Below are 15,171 nucleotides of genomic sequence, written 5' to 3'. Positions count from 1 at the left end.
ACTATCAGAATTGGCATACGAGGTTGTTAACCTAAATTTTACACCCAACATCCAATCCTTATAAGTGATGACATTAAAATAGGTAATTTGCTCTAAAACCAAATGAACCGCGCAGTAATTAAACTGTTAGCTTTAGCAAGTCAGAAATGACTTGGGCAGCTATAGGAAAAATCTAAACAATGAAATGGTTTGGAAAATTAGAAAATAACCTGGAGGGTCATTAGAATATCCACTACTAAAAGGATTTTAATCTGCAAAAGTAAAAAGGTTAGGACATATTGAAGGCTCAAATAGGTAAGGAAACTTGGCCTGCATTTCTCACTTAATCTCCAAAGTAGCCTCCTCTATTGGGTGGTGTCTGTACTAAACCTTAACTATTGGATTCTCCCTATAGATTAACCACTTGACATCCCTAGCTAATATGAGAACCGACTTCTCCACAAAGGCTAACCTCTCATCCAACTTAACTGAGTCCTACCAAAGCACATGTGACTCATTAATAATGTAATACCGCATCATGGAAACATAGAAAACTAGATAAGAAACGAAAAAATATGGGGGAAAGGCTAAATCATAAGCCACGTCTCAACTATGCGAAGTATCTCAAAAGGTCTAATACATTAGGGGATGAACTTACCTTTCTTCCCAAACCTCATTACCCAACTCAAAATCTCAAGTCACAAAGTATACGATATACATAAGCCTTCTGCCTACTTTAAGATACCCTCAGCCTATCATGAATCACCCTGATTTTATCCTATACCTCCCGAAGTAAGTCAGTACCATGGGGCCTAACCTCGAAAGTATCAAGCCTCCCTCTCAAAGATCGATGAAGCCTATCATAAAATATCTCAAATGGTTCCATCTCAATACTCGAATGGTAGCTATTATTATATGCAAACTTTGCCAGTGCTTAGTGATGCTCCCATTGACCTCCAAAGTCCATAACACAACCGTGGAGCATATCTTCAAGAACTTGAATAGTCTACGCCGATTTTCTATTGGTTTAAGGATGAAAAGTGGTGCTAAGATCTACCTGAGTACAAAAATTCTCCTAAAAATATCTCAAGAAGCTCAAAGTAAATATCGAGCTTCGATCTAAAACAATAGATATAGGCACTCTATATAGGCCAACTAGCTCATGAACATGAATATGAAATAACCTCTCGATACTAAAGGACATATGAATAGAAAGAAAATGTGCCAATTTGGTCAATCAATCTATAATAATCCAAATATCATTAAAACCACAGGAGGTGCGTCGCAATCTACTAATGAAGTCCATGGTGATCTCTCCCACTTTCTCTCTAGAATGAGAAGTCTCTGAATTAAGTGACCAGGTCTCTGATGCTTGGCTTTCACCTGCTAAAAATATAGGCAACGAGCTACAAAGTCTGCCACATCTCTTTTCATGCCACTCTACTAATAATGCTTACTCAAATCCCTATACATCTCAACTGTCCTTGGGTGAATAGAGTTTTTGTAGCTTTGAGCCTCACGCAATATCAACTGAATCAAGTCACCAATATTCAAAATACAAATGCAACCATCATATCTAAAAATAACCTCAGTCTATGGTAGGCCTCCTGGACTTACCCCTTAGCTCCTTAACACAAATGACACGAAGTCCCCTATGCTCAAACTAGTGACTGTGAATCTGCTTAAATAAGGTAGACCTCTCCTTAACAATAGCAAGACTCCTCCCGAAGTCTAAACTATCAAGCTGTACTATCAAGTTAGCTAAGGACTAGATGCCCCACCCTATGTCCTCTACAAAACTAAAACATAATCCAGCATACCTATACTCACCGCCTTTCGGCTCAAGGCATGCAGTACCATATTTTCCTTGCTCGAATGATATAATATAGAGATGTCACAATTGTTTAGAAACTTCATCCATTTGAGTTGTCTAGAATTTAGCTCTCTCTGGATCATAAGATGCTACAGACTATGATGAACATTGTAGATCTTACAATGTACGCCATATAACTGTTGCCTCTAAATCTTAAGTGTTAAAACTACTGCTACCAACTCCAAGTCATGAGTAGGGTAGTTCCACTTGTGCACCTTCAATTGTTTTGATGCATAAGTTATATCTCATACTTGCTGCATCAATACATAACCGAGACTAACATCGGGAGTATCACAATATATGGTAAACTACTTGCCCTCAATAAAAAGAGTGAATATAGGAGCTGAAGTGATAAAACCTTTGAGCTTCAGAAAGCTCGATTCATACTCCTTAGACCACTTGAGAGGAAGCACCTTCTAGGTCAATTTGCTCATTGGTGCTACATTTATAGGAAAACCCTCAATGACCTACCTATAGTAGCCTGCCAAACCAATAATGCTATAAATCTCAGATAGAGATATAGGCATAGTCCAATCACGAATAGCCTCAATTTGCACTGGATCCACCATAATCCCATTCTTAGACATCATATGCCCTAGGAATATACTCTACTCGAGCCAAAGCTCACACTTTTAGAATTTGGTAAAGAGCCTATGATCCCTCAAAGTCTGGAGCATAATCCTCAAATGCTGCATATGCTCCCCCTACTCCCTAAATACACAATAATGTCATTAATGAACACAGTCATAAATGAGTCCAAAAAAGGCCAGGACATGCGGTTCATCAAATCCATGAATGCTATCGGGGAATTGGTCAACCCAAAATACATCACCAGGAACTCATAATGGCCATAGTGAGTCCTGAAGTCTGTCTTTGGGATCAATTAATGATAACAAGATCTCAAGTCGATCTTAGATAATATCACTGCTCCCTGAAGCTGGTTAATTAAATCATTAATACAAGGCATAGGATACCTATTCTTCATTGTCACCTTATTCAACTGCTTGTAATCAATGCATATATGTAAGGAACTTTCCTTTTTATTCATGAATAAAACGAAAAAACCCTAAATCAACACACTTGGTCTAATGCAATCCATATCCAGATAATCCTGAAGCTGAGAATTCAGTTCTTTAAGCTTGGTAGGATCCATATGGTAATGTTCCATAGAAGTAGGTCGGGTGGGAAGCTCAAGATCAATAATAAATTCAATAACACATTCAAGAGAAAGACTAGATATATCGAAAGGAAGTATATTAGAAAATCACAGACAATAGGAATAAAGTCAAGCAAAGGAATCTCTGCACTAACATCACAAGTATAAGCAAGATAAGAATCATAACCCCTCAATAATAGTCTCCTAGCTCCAACATAAGAAATAATACCTGTCACCATGCGGCTAAGAGATCCTTGCCACACCACCAGGGGTATGCCATGCATAAATAACATAATAGTTTTGGAAAAATAATCCAAGACCGCATGATAGGAGGATAACCAATCTATGCTCAGAAACACATCAAAGTCCACCATGTCGAATATAATTAGATCGTCCTAAGTATCAAACTCTTAAAAGTCATGACACATGATCTATAAACCTAATCCACTACCCATAAATCACCGACGGGAGCAGATACACATAATAACATTGAAAAAGAATCCCAATAAGACTCTAATCACAATGTATAATAAGAAGAAACATAAGCATAAGTGGATCCTGGAGTAGATAAAGAAAAAGCAAACTGATGGCACACTAAGATCATACCTTTAATAATAGCATCTGAAGACTCTGCCTCTAGTCTACTATGAATAATAAATAAATGACCTCACTCACCACCTAGATAGACGCCTGACTGATCACCTATCCTACCTGCTTGAGGAACTATAGACCATCTGTAATGCCCCGAGATCCCATACCGAGATGTCACACGATTCTTATGGACCCGAAGGACCAAAAGATAACCCTTTTATAATATCTGTACCTGTACACTGCATAGTATCTAAAATAAATACGGAAACTTGACATAAGGTTCAACACATCTATACATACTTAAAACTAAAAAATGAATACTAATACATCCGTCTTAAAAGCCTCTAAACTGTCTGAACTATGGAGTTAATAGGACAGGTCCCCAACTAACTTCGTCAACTAAAAATAAATAAAATCTAAAATAATAATAGTAAACTGAGATTCTTCCTCGAAAGAAGAGGACTCACTGCTACTGCTGCTGATGGGGACTAAACTGCTGAGGATAAACTGGATCCTGTGCCTCTGAACCTATAGTGTCAAATAAAACACCATAGCATAAATGCGTCAGTACAGAAATATAACGAGTATGTAGATGAGGTAGGCTAATGCAAAGGCTCATGCATGCATAATATCTAAACTGAATAATCATGAAAGATGCCGCATGAGAACACATACATGAATGCACAGAACATGAACACAATCATGGCAACACTAGATACTGAAACTTGCATACCACTTTATTGTAGACTGAACTCACTACTGACACTGAGATACTGAATTACTGACTCTTCTGATACTGACACCTGAGGATCTGGATGTTCCTAAATCAAGGACTGTACTCTGAGCTTACTGCTTTCGACTGGCAGAATTAGAGATCAACTTTGCTAATAGATTATTTTGGAAGCAATTATTAATGATAAAAAGTATGATTATATCTGAATCTAACGACAAGAATATTCAATAGAAATCTGATACTGTGATCAAGCCTGTCTGGTGGCATATTTCTGAATATGATATCAATCAAATGTATATGTGACCAAGCCTATCTCTCGGGATGGTCCATGAATCAATGGAACTATTTGAGTTCCTCATAAAGATAGATGACTGTATCTGAGAGTCTTGATTTCTAAGGATTGATTCAGAAACTGAGACTGAATCTGAAACTAAAACTATGGGAAGTAGTCACTTAACCGACATACCCCAACCTACCACAGGTGGGGTCCAACCTCTACCCCTGATTGGGAGGGTGTCAATACCGTGCCACAGGTAAGGATATTATATTTATGTGCATTATCTTTATGTGACCCTCATCTATCAGGTGCTCAAATAAGAACGGTGGAGCCCTCATCTAACAGGTCAAGCCACCTCATCTACTCTCATCTAATAGTTATGATATCTCTCATCTACCCTCAACTAGTAGGTATGATGTCTCAACCTACGCTAGCTACATAGTTCTGGAGCATAAAGGTTGCATCTAAGAATCACACCCTCTACTAGTAGGTGAGTTCCTATCCTTGAGCTCGCTCGATGCTAGTTTCTACTTCCAACTGAAAGACTCTAACTAAATTCTTAACTGAGCACAATTAAACTGAATCTGATACTAATCATTTTTCTCAAAAGATCTAACTGAGTTATGCTGAGATTACTTAGTTCCGTATCTGATGAAAAAGACATCGAATCATAGTATCTGACTAACGATACAGAGCTTGAATAGATTACTCAAATCACTTCTGAGATTAGAATTGAATCACTTGAATACTATTAGATCTGAGCTGATTACAAGACTAAGGCTAGATTACTAGCAATATAGAGATTATAGAGATTTCTGAGATTACTGATCTTTCTTAAGTTCCGCACTTGTCTGAGGATACAGAGTTCTATAGTTCACTGAGTTCTGAGAATCATGGGTCAACTGGAATTATCGAGAAACTGACACAGGCTCTAGACAACAACTCTATTTTTGGGTATAAATACCCCTAGGACTCGATAGCATAAAAGTTAGCATCATTATTCATTCATTATCTCAAGCATTCATGTATCATCATAATCATTCAAGCATCTTCACAAGTAATTCAGGAATTATGCTATATGTTTATTTCCACAGTCATTAAACATCACCTCAAGCATTTAAGGATCTCAAATGTTTATTCATCATCACAGTTGCCAAGGAGTCACTTTAAGCATCTCGGAATCAAAATCATATAATAACGTAGGGGAAACATGCTACTAGATTGTACTCCCTTCAACAAGGTTTTACCTAAGCTATTTCATACCTATATCGATCTTGATATGTGTTTGGACATCCCATGGCTTGGGGAGACTTTATACTATCACGTCATAACTTACTTGTTAACCACTTGGCATGTATTAAAAGCTTAACATATATCAAGAGCACATAATTAAGGGAATTTACAACCATCATTTCTAGACTTGTTCACTAGGGTCTTTCAACAACCACTAGACATGACCGATTTTACACCTACTTGGGAATTTCATGCTATCTTGGCACATTTCACTCACTAAGGTATTTTATCAAAAACTAGGCATGCATGGACTAGCTCATAATTTAGGGTTTCCTATTCAAGATACTTTAGTGGCCCTTATGATTTAGCTAAGCTCTTTATCAAACCTATGGGGAACGTTCTTCACTTATTCAACCATTTCTACACCCAAAAGTCATGAGCAATCACATGGAAAAACAACTTCAAGAGGGTCTATCACAAACATCACATAAATTCCATATACTAGGGTCAAAGCTCATAAATTTTGTAGGCAAACAAAAATCAAAACTCAACAACACATTAAACATCCATTTCAACTCATACAAATCACTAACAACTCATAAACATAAAAATCTTTTAGTTTTAAAAAGGGTTCTTGAGCTTCTTGGATGAAAGGGACCCAAGAATCAATATCTACATACCTTAACCTTTGAAATTGGATGAACTTTAGTTCTTGAAACTTTATCCATACTTGAAATAAATAAATTCTTGAAGCCCACACTATGAGGAACTTGATTCTTGAAGAAACCTTGAAGAATTTATGGATGAATTTTGGAAGATTAGGGTCCTTGAATGAAACCCTAGATATTCTTGAGAGAATTGAAAAAGAAAATTATTGAATTAGGGTTTCAGTGAGGGTTCCTCATATTTATTGAGGCTCAAAAAAGGTCGGAAATGACAAAAATACCCTGGCAAAAATGCCCTTGAATTGCTGGAAAAATATACTTGACGCCATCTATGACAGGCCGTCAGGTTCGTGATAGGCCGTCACGAATGGTCATCACAAAAGGGGTCCAAATTCTTGATTTTCTTCCAGGGCTGACGATATCGTCAGAATGTGACGACATCATCAAAAAGGTCATCAGTAACGTGATAGCCCGTCAGAAACGTTGTCACCATTTTCCAGCTTGACATGCTGTAATAAAATAGGAATAAATCTTTGCTCCGATATCGGATTTAGGCGAAATTGGTATCGTTGGAAAGCTAATTCCAAGATCTTTCATTTGATATATAGAAAGCCACCCAATTCTTCATATACAGCGATTTATGGTCGATTGAATTTGACCCAAATTTTTACGGTCACTAAAACTTGAACGATAGGAAAGCTTTCAACTCGACCATGAGTTAGGGGACCTCTATGGTATTAATTCATGCTCAAATAGATTCCCATACGATTCAAAGTATTTCATACTTGGGAGGATATTTCTAAAATATTTTGACTCGGATTTTCGCTTTACCAAATACGCTCTAAGGCTCAAATTGGAAGAGGATTTTGCGGGGCATTACAGCATCCTGGGGACTACCTCGACGACCCTACATACCACCTCTAACTAGGGGATGCACTACCCTAATTAATAGAACATTCCACACTACAGGCACAACTGCCCCATGTTCAGGATACTCTTTAGAGAAAAGGCTGAAGGCCCCACTATCATCGCATAACCCAGGCACTGCCCTATATCTTAAAGATTTGGATGGACTAAAATAACCACCTCGACAGAAAACCAAGAATATGCCTCTTTTGAAGGCTGAAAACTACTCTGGCTAGGACGATCACTATTTATAGATTGACCTCCATTAGAAAGATGAAGTGTAGCCTGAACGGGTCTACTAAACTAACCCTGATATTGATTAGACTAGCATGGAGGGTACCTACCCTAATAATCGCTACCTATTAACTGTGAGCTGCTCTGGCTTCTACTTAAATTACCTAGTAACACAACCTTATATCGATGCCCCTTGGGACTCACAATGCATCCCCACCATAATTTTAGCATGATTAGAAGCCTCAAAAAAAGATCTACCGGCAACAACCAAAATCTGAATAGCCATGCAAAGAGAAAGAATCAATCCCCTAATAAAACACTAGATTCGCTCATACTTGATTGATAAGATAGATATAGCATACCTGGCCAACTCATATAACGAAGAATCATACTCTAACACAATTATAAAACCATGCTCTAATCTGGAGAATTGATCTCTGAGGCTATGTCTAAGGTACGATGCATATATTTCTCCAAGAAAACCTTAGAGAGCTAAGTCCTTAACAGCAGAGAAGATCCGGCTAGCTTGGAATCAAGATGAAATCTCCACCAATATCAAGCTTCCAAATACAACTAAAAAGTAGTGTACAGGACCCCACAAGTCTCAACTAGGTCCACAATATGGAGCCTATCCTAACAAGCAGTCAAGAACTCAAATGTACCTTGGCTGATGCCCTAGAAATCCTGGGCAAGATCAATCTCAAGAATCTATCCAACATCTTCTTTTCTTCAAGATACATAGCAGGTTTAGTTACTACCGAATAAGAAGCTACAAATGCTAGAGGGATCTCAACTCGGGGGCCACAGATATAAGCTGCACTCCTATCTTGGTACCACTCTAATTTATAAATTGAGCACCATTGCATGATACACTACCAACCAAGCCCAATAGCTGAACTAGAGCATCTTTGAGTAGAAATAAAGAAATAAACTAGTATGATCCAAACCAAAAAGGGGTCGGGACAGGTATCCCAAGTCCCATGTGGACTGGATATCGCCCCCTACACCCCACCTAGCCAATACAACAACCTCTAAGATGAATAAATCCCAAACACATAACATAATATGAGTTTAATTTTAAAAAGACATCAAAGTATGAATGTAATCGATTCTAATGGGTATCGGCGTCAATGATATAAATTTTGATACCACTACCGGCACCACCCATAACAACAGTAGTCTGACAAAGCCTATAATCAAATCCAAAGAGTATCCGATTAGGATATACCCATGACCATAGCCAAAACCAAGTCTAAACAAAATCTAAAACATAGAATATAAAGACTATGAAATGAGGTCTTCCAAAGTATGGAAGCTCACTACTTCAATATCAGATCACGAACTAACTCAAACACCTGATCACTGTATAGGAAAGGTAAAAAAAGCTCTGATCCCTATATCGCATGGGGATACAACGTTCGAAGATGGTTAACAATTGGAAATCTAGCATGTAACTCAAGGATAGAGAAATAAAAAGATTCCATCATTCTAAACCAAGTCAAATCATCATATACAATCATATGTAGACATATATATAGTACCGGGATAGGGAGCAAGGCTGAACATGAACTTTTTAAACCTTAGCATGGGTTGTGTAGCATAACCATCATATAAAAAGGCACCCAAAGAATATATGGGCCCAACTTTCCCCTCGCATAAAGTGCCCCAGTGCATGCAGCCACACGAACCAGAGAATATCTATAAACGTAAATGTCATTGTAAGGGACTCGAACATCTCAGCATAATCGAGATGACTTAAGAATCAATGTATACAATATAGGGGACTCGAACCTCCCATTCATATATTTATTAGATGGACTCGAATCTCTCATTCATATAGACACCCGATCGGCTAGCACAATTTCCAGTGATAGTCCTTTGGACTCCACTTCTATGGCCAGAATACATATCATGCTTAAAAGCCTAACTAAAACATTCTTTACACATATACACAACTATTAATCTAATTACTTATCAAAGGTATCCCATTGGTATCATCATACCAACCCTACTTTCATGCATATAATATGCCACAATCATTATTAGTCAACTTTGGGAGTCGAACCCATTGTCTAAATAAAGACCTCAATTCAATTAAATAGTTAGGGACTCAAACCCATTTAGTCAATCAAACCACCAAGATTATGATTTAAGTTAATTTATGGTCATCAATAACTTCATAAACTATTTAGAAATAATCAATATTCATAGGTTAACGCCAAAGTTCAAAACATAATTCATACGAGACAAGATTCTTCTTATTGACATTTTCACAAACAGGTTGAGGGCATACCATAGTCAAACCATTATTCAAGCTAAAAAACATCAAGTTTAGGGTTAAACATGACCCATTTAATAAACCATAATTCCCACATACCCACATGTGCAAAACCATAATCAAAACATATATAATCGTAATTTGAAATATGAGAAAACAATAGTCAACATATGTATTTAAACCTTCAACCATGTCTTTCAAAACCATCATTAATGAACCATAAACAACGTTTAAAACACATGATTTTTGAGAAATAAAAATGAAAAAAGAGTCATATGCCTGAGTTACAAAGATTCATAGAGAGATTTTGATCCTTAAGCCTATAGATGACCACCTTAAAGTAATCCTAGCCCAATCTTCCAGAGAGGTTTTTAGATAGTGTTTTGATATTCTAAAGTGAAGAATGAAAGGACAAAAAGTGTTATAAGACGTGGGGTCTTTAAGTCTTGGGGTGGGAAATGTGCAAAATAACCTTAGTTTAAAAGCTGTAAAAAGAATAAAGGAGGATAGACCCCTCAACTCGTATCCATAACATACGAGTAGTGCCCTCACTCATAAATTGATTAGAAAGTTGGACTCCATATTTTTTCCAACGTAGGATTGCTTAGACGAACTCGTACCATCACTATACTATTAGTACCCTTCAAGTCGTACCCTTAGTAGAAAATCAAAGGCTAGACACTGGACAACATATGGTTGGGAACTACTCGTATCATGAACATATGACTTGTATGGAATCTTCTTGTACCTTGAATAAAACTTGACTAATAAGACACTGACTAACATATGAATAGTGTCCTAGACTCGTAACCACACCATACAAGACATGGTGGAAGTCATATGATGATCAGAAGGTTCAAGACTCAAGAAATTTAAAAAGGACAAAATTCAGGGTATTTCAGTCTCCCCTCTTAGGATCATTTATCCTCAAATGATGGGATAGGGTAATACAAGCATGATTTAACCACAAATGTATCTATGCTACAGAATTCACAATCTATGACCAATAAAGCTAGGAAACAAGTTATAAAGAACAACACATTACTCAAGCATAATCCTATTTTAGGAAATAAAAATAGGAATGGATAATTAGATTTCACGTCCTCCTCGACTTCCCAAGTAGCTTCCTCAAACTTCTGGTTCCATCATAGAACCTTTACTGAAGCCACATCTTTCATTCGCAACCGACGAACTTATTGATCCAAGATCCTCACTGGGACCTCCTCATAGGCCAAAGAATCCGAAATACCAATGGCCTCCAAGGGAACAACCAATGAAGGATCACCCACATATTTTTGCAACATAGATATGTGTAATACCGAATAAATTGAACTCATGCTAGAAGATAATTCCAGCTCATATGCAACATGACCAACCCTTCTCAAAATCAAGTACGGGCCAACATACCGGGGATTGATCTTTTTCTTCTTTCCAAAGTGCATTACTCCCTTCATAGGAGTCACCTTCAAGAACACCCAATATCCTACCTCAAACTCCAAGTTCCTTTGCCTGACGTTCACATAGGACTTTTGGCGACTTTGGGTGGTCTTAAGCCTATCCCAAATTACCTTCACCTTCTTCATAGCTTGGTGAACAAAAGTTGGGCCAAATATCTCTACTTCACTAACTTTAAATCACCCAATAGGAGACTTACACCTCCTACCATACAACGCCACAAACGGGGCCATACTAATGCTAGAATGGTAACTATTATTATTAGAAAATTCAATCAAAGGCAAATGGTAGAACCAACTATCACCATAGTCAATCACTCAGGCTCACAACATAGTTTCCAAAGTTTGAATAGTCCTTTCAGCTTGGCCATCCGACTGCGGATGAAAAACCACACTAAGCCTCACTTTAGTCCCCAAACCATGCTGAAATAAGCACAAGAAATGTGATGAGAACTGAGTACCATGATTTCAAATGATCGAGATAGACACACCATGCAACTTTACCACTTCCTAAAGGAACAAATTTTCATAATTCTCGATAGTATATTTAGTCCTCACTGGCAAGAAGTGAGCGGACTTAGTCATCCTATCCACGATGACCTAAATAGAGTCACATTGATTTCGTGACCACGGAAGGTCGGTAAAGAAAGCTATATTAATTACTTCCTGTTTACACACCAAAAATTCAATCTCTTGAAAAATCTCACCGGACCTTATGTGCTCCACCTTCACTTGTTGACACACTATATACTTAGCCATAAAGCCGACTACATCCCATTTCATGTTGTTCCACCAATACATCTCCTTAAGATCATGATATATTTTTGTTGAAATGGGATAAGCCATATACCACGATTCACGAGCCTCGGACAAAATCCTGCCTCGCAATCCATCTATGTCGGGAACACATAACCTCCCTTGGTACCTAAAGATACCGTCACTACCAATCTTAAAAGCCATCACCTTCTGCTTACACACATCATCTTTGATCTTCGTCAAGAGAAGGTTTAACACCTACTTCTCCTTTATTTCCAAACCAAGAGATGATTGCTCCATCTATTGCACAAACACACCACCATCCTCAGAGTCCAAGAGACGAACTCTAAGGTTAGCCAAACGATAAATATCATTTACAAATTCCCACTTATCTTCATCCATATAAGCTAGAATCCCCATGGATGACCTGCTAAAAGCGTCAATAACCATATTTACTTTGCTTGGATGGTAGTGAAGACTCATATCATAGTCTTTTAGCAACTCAAGCCACCTCATTTACCTGAGATTAAGCTCTTACCGAGAGAACACATACTGCAGGCTCTTATGATCAGAAAAATATCAACGTGGACCCCATACAGATAGTGATACCAAATTTTTAATGCAAGTACCACAACTATAGCTCCAAGTCATGAGTCAGATAGTTCTTCTCATGAACCTTTAATTATCTAGAGACATAAGTAGTGACCTTACCATGCTGTATAAAAAAAAATCCCAAACCAACTTGGGATGTATCACAATAGACCATAAAACCCTCGGTAACCTCAGGTAGACTTAAGACTGGAGCTGAAGCCAACTTATCTTTTAACTTCTCAAAACTACCTTTGTAAGTATCAGACCATAAGAACTTCACCTTTTTCTGAGTCAACTTAGTCAATAGAGCAGTAATAAAAGAAATGCTCTCCACAAATCTCCTATAATACTCAGATAAACCTAAGAAACTTCGATTATCAAATGGAGTCATTGGTCTAGGCCACTTATTAACCATAATAACCTTATGAGGATCCCCCCATAATCCCCTAACTAGACACGACATGACCCAAAAAAGTTGTAGAATTCAACCAGAATTCACATTTTCAAAACTTAGCATACAATTGCTGATCTTTCAAAGTCTGCAACATAAGACGGAGGTGATTTTTAAGATCCTCCTTAATTTTAGAGTACACCAAAATGTCATCAATGAAGACAATCACAAATAGGTCCCAAAACTAACGAAAGATCCTATTAATCAAATCCATGAATGTTGCTAGGGCATTCCTCAACCCAAAAGACATAACTAGAAACTCAAAGTTCCTACACCTAGTAAAAAAAGAAGTCTTAGGGATATACACCTCCCTAATCTTTAACTAATGATACCCAGACCGAAGATCAATATATGAGAAGAATTTGACACCCTGAAGGTTATCAAAAAGATCATAAATTCTTGTAAGAGGGCTCTTATTCCTTAACATCACCTTGTTCAACTGCTAGTAATCAATACACATTCAAAGGGACCCATCCTTTTTATGCACAAATAACACTGGTGCACCCCACGAGGACATACTAGGACAGATGAAATCCTTTTCTAAAAGATCCTTAAATTGGTTCTTAAGTTCCTTTAATTCAGCTGGAGCTACTCTATACGGGCGAATAGAAATTAGACGAGTGTTCAGAAAAAGATTAATTCCAAAATCAAACTCTTTATTGGGAGGAACATCAGGAAGGTTATCAGGGAAGACCTCAAGGAATTCATTTACCAAAGGAGCAAAATGCAAAGAAGGACCTTCAAAATTAGAATCTTTAACTTGGACTAGATAATAGAGACAACCTTTGAAAATTAATCTCTGAGCTCTAAGATATGATATGAATTTGCCCTTAGGAGCTAGGGAACCACCCTCCCACTCAAAAGCCGACTCATTTAGAAATTTAAACATGACCTTATGAGTTTGACAGTCTAAAGACCAAAACATGAGTGCAACTACTCCATTCATAGAATAACATCAAAGTCAACTATGTCTAGCTGTATCAAGTCTACCAGAGTTTCATTACTACCAATAGATACCACACCTTATATAAAATCTTCTAACACACATAGAATTTCCTATCTAGGTAGAAATAAAAAAGGGTTTGATAGATACTCAGGACCAAAACCAAAATGTACAACTACAAATAGGGTCACATAAGATAAAGTGGAACCTAAATCAAGAAAATAGTACATATCATGGGAAAAGAGTTTCAACATACTAGTAATAACATCTGGAGATGCCTTAGACTTCTAAAATTTGCAAGTGCATACAAATAATTTTGGCTAGTGTCGGTCCCAGAAATAAAAGTAGAAGCAGAAATAGCACCCTTCGATTCATTAGTTGATAAGGTAGCGATAGGGACCCTGTTTTCCCCAAAAACAACTCTAGAGAGACAATCCTACTGCATATGCCTATTTTGACCATAGCTAAAGCATTCGTTCCTCCTCTTCTCATACTGACTAAGATAAAGTTGACCATAAAATTTACAAGGAGGGTAGAATGGTGATGACTAGTCCCCACTAGAAAAATATTGGGGACTTTGTGCCCTAGAAGCATCACCAGCCTAAAAACATCAGCCTCCTAATGGATTTGGGTAGGACCACTAGCCGTTGAATAGGATTTAGGAATCCCCCATATCTTCTTCTTATACCACTTTCTACTTGTCTATTGGCTCATACTCTATTCTTTATATAGAAATTTCTTAGTCTACCTCTTACCAATTTCAGCATGCTGATTTTTCTCCTTTTTGACCTGCTACATCTACACAACCAATTTAGAGATGTACATGTCCTTGATTAATAAGGCAGCCTTACTCTCAAGAATCAACTCATAAGACAATCCTGAAGCGAACTTTCTCATCTGAGCCCTCATATTAGATACCAATTTCAGAGCATACTGGGACAACTGATGGAATTTTAAAGCATACTCCTTGACCGTTATTCTTCCTTGCTTTAAGTTAACAAATTCCTCCATTTTTGTCTCCCTCAACTCCCGAGGAAAGAAGCGATCGAAA

Source organism: Capsicum annuum, chromosome 10, assembly GCF_002878395.1.
Source record: "Capsicum annuum cultivar UCD-10X-F1 chromosome 10, UCD10Xv1.1, whole genome shotgun sequence".
Lineage (NCBI taxonomy): Eukaryota > Viridiplantae > Streptophyta > Magnoliopsida > Solanales > Solanaceae > Capsicum > Capsicum annuum.
This window is presented reverse-complemented; position numbering follows the sequence as displayed.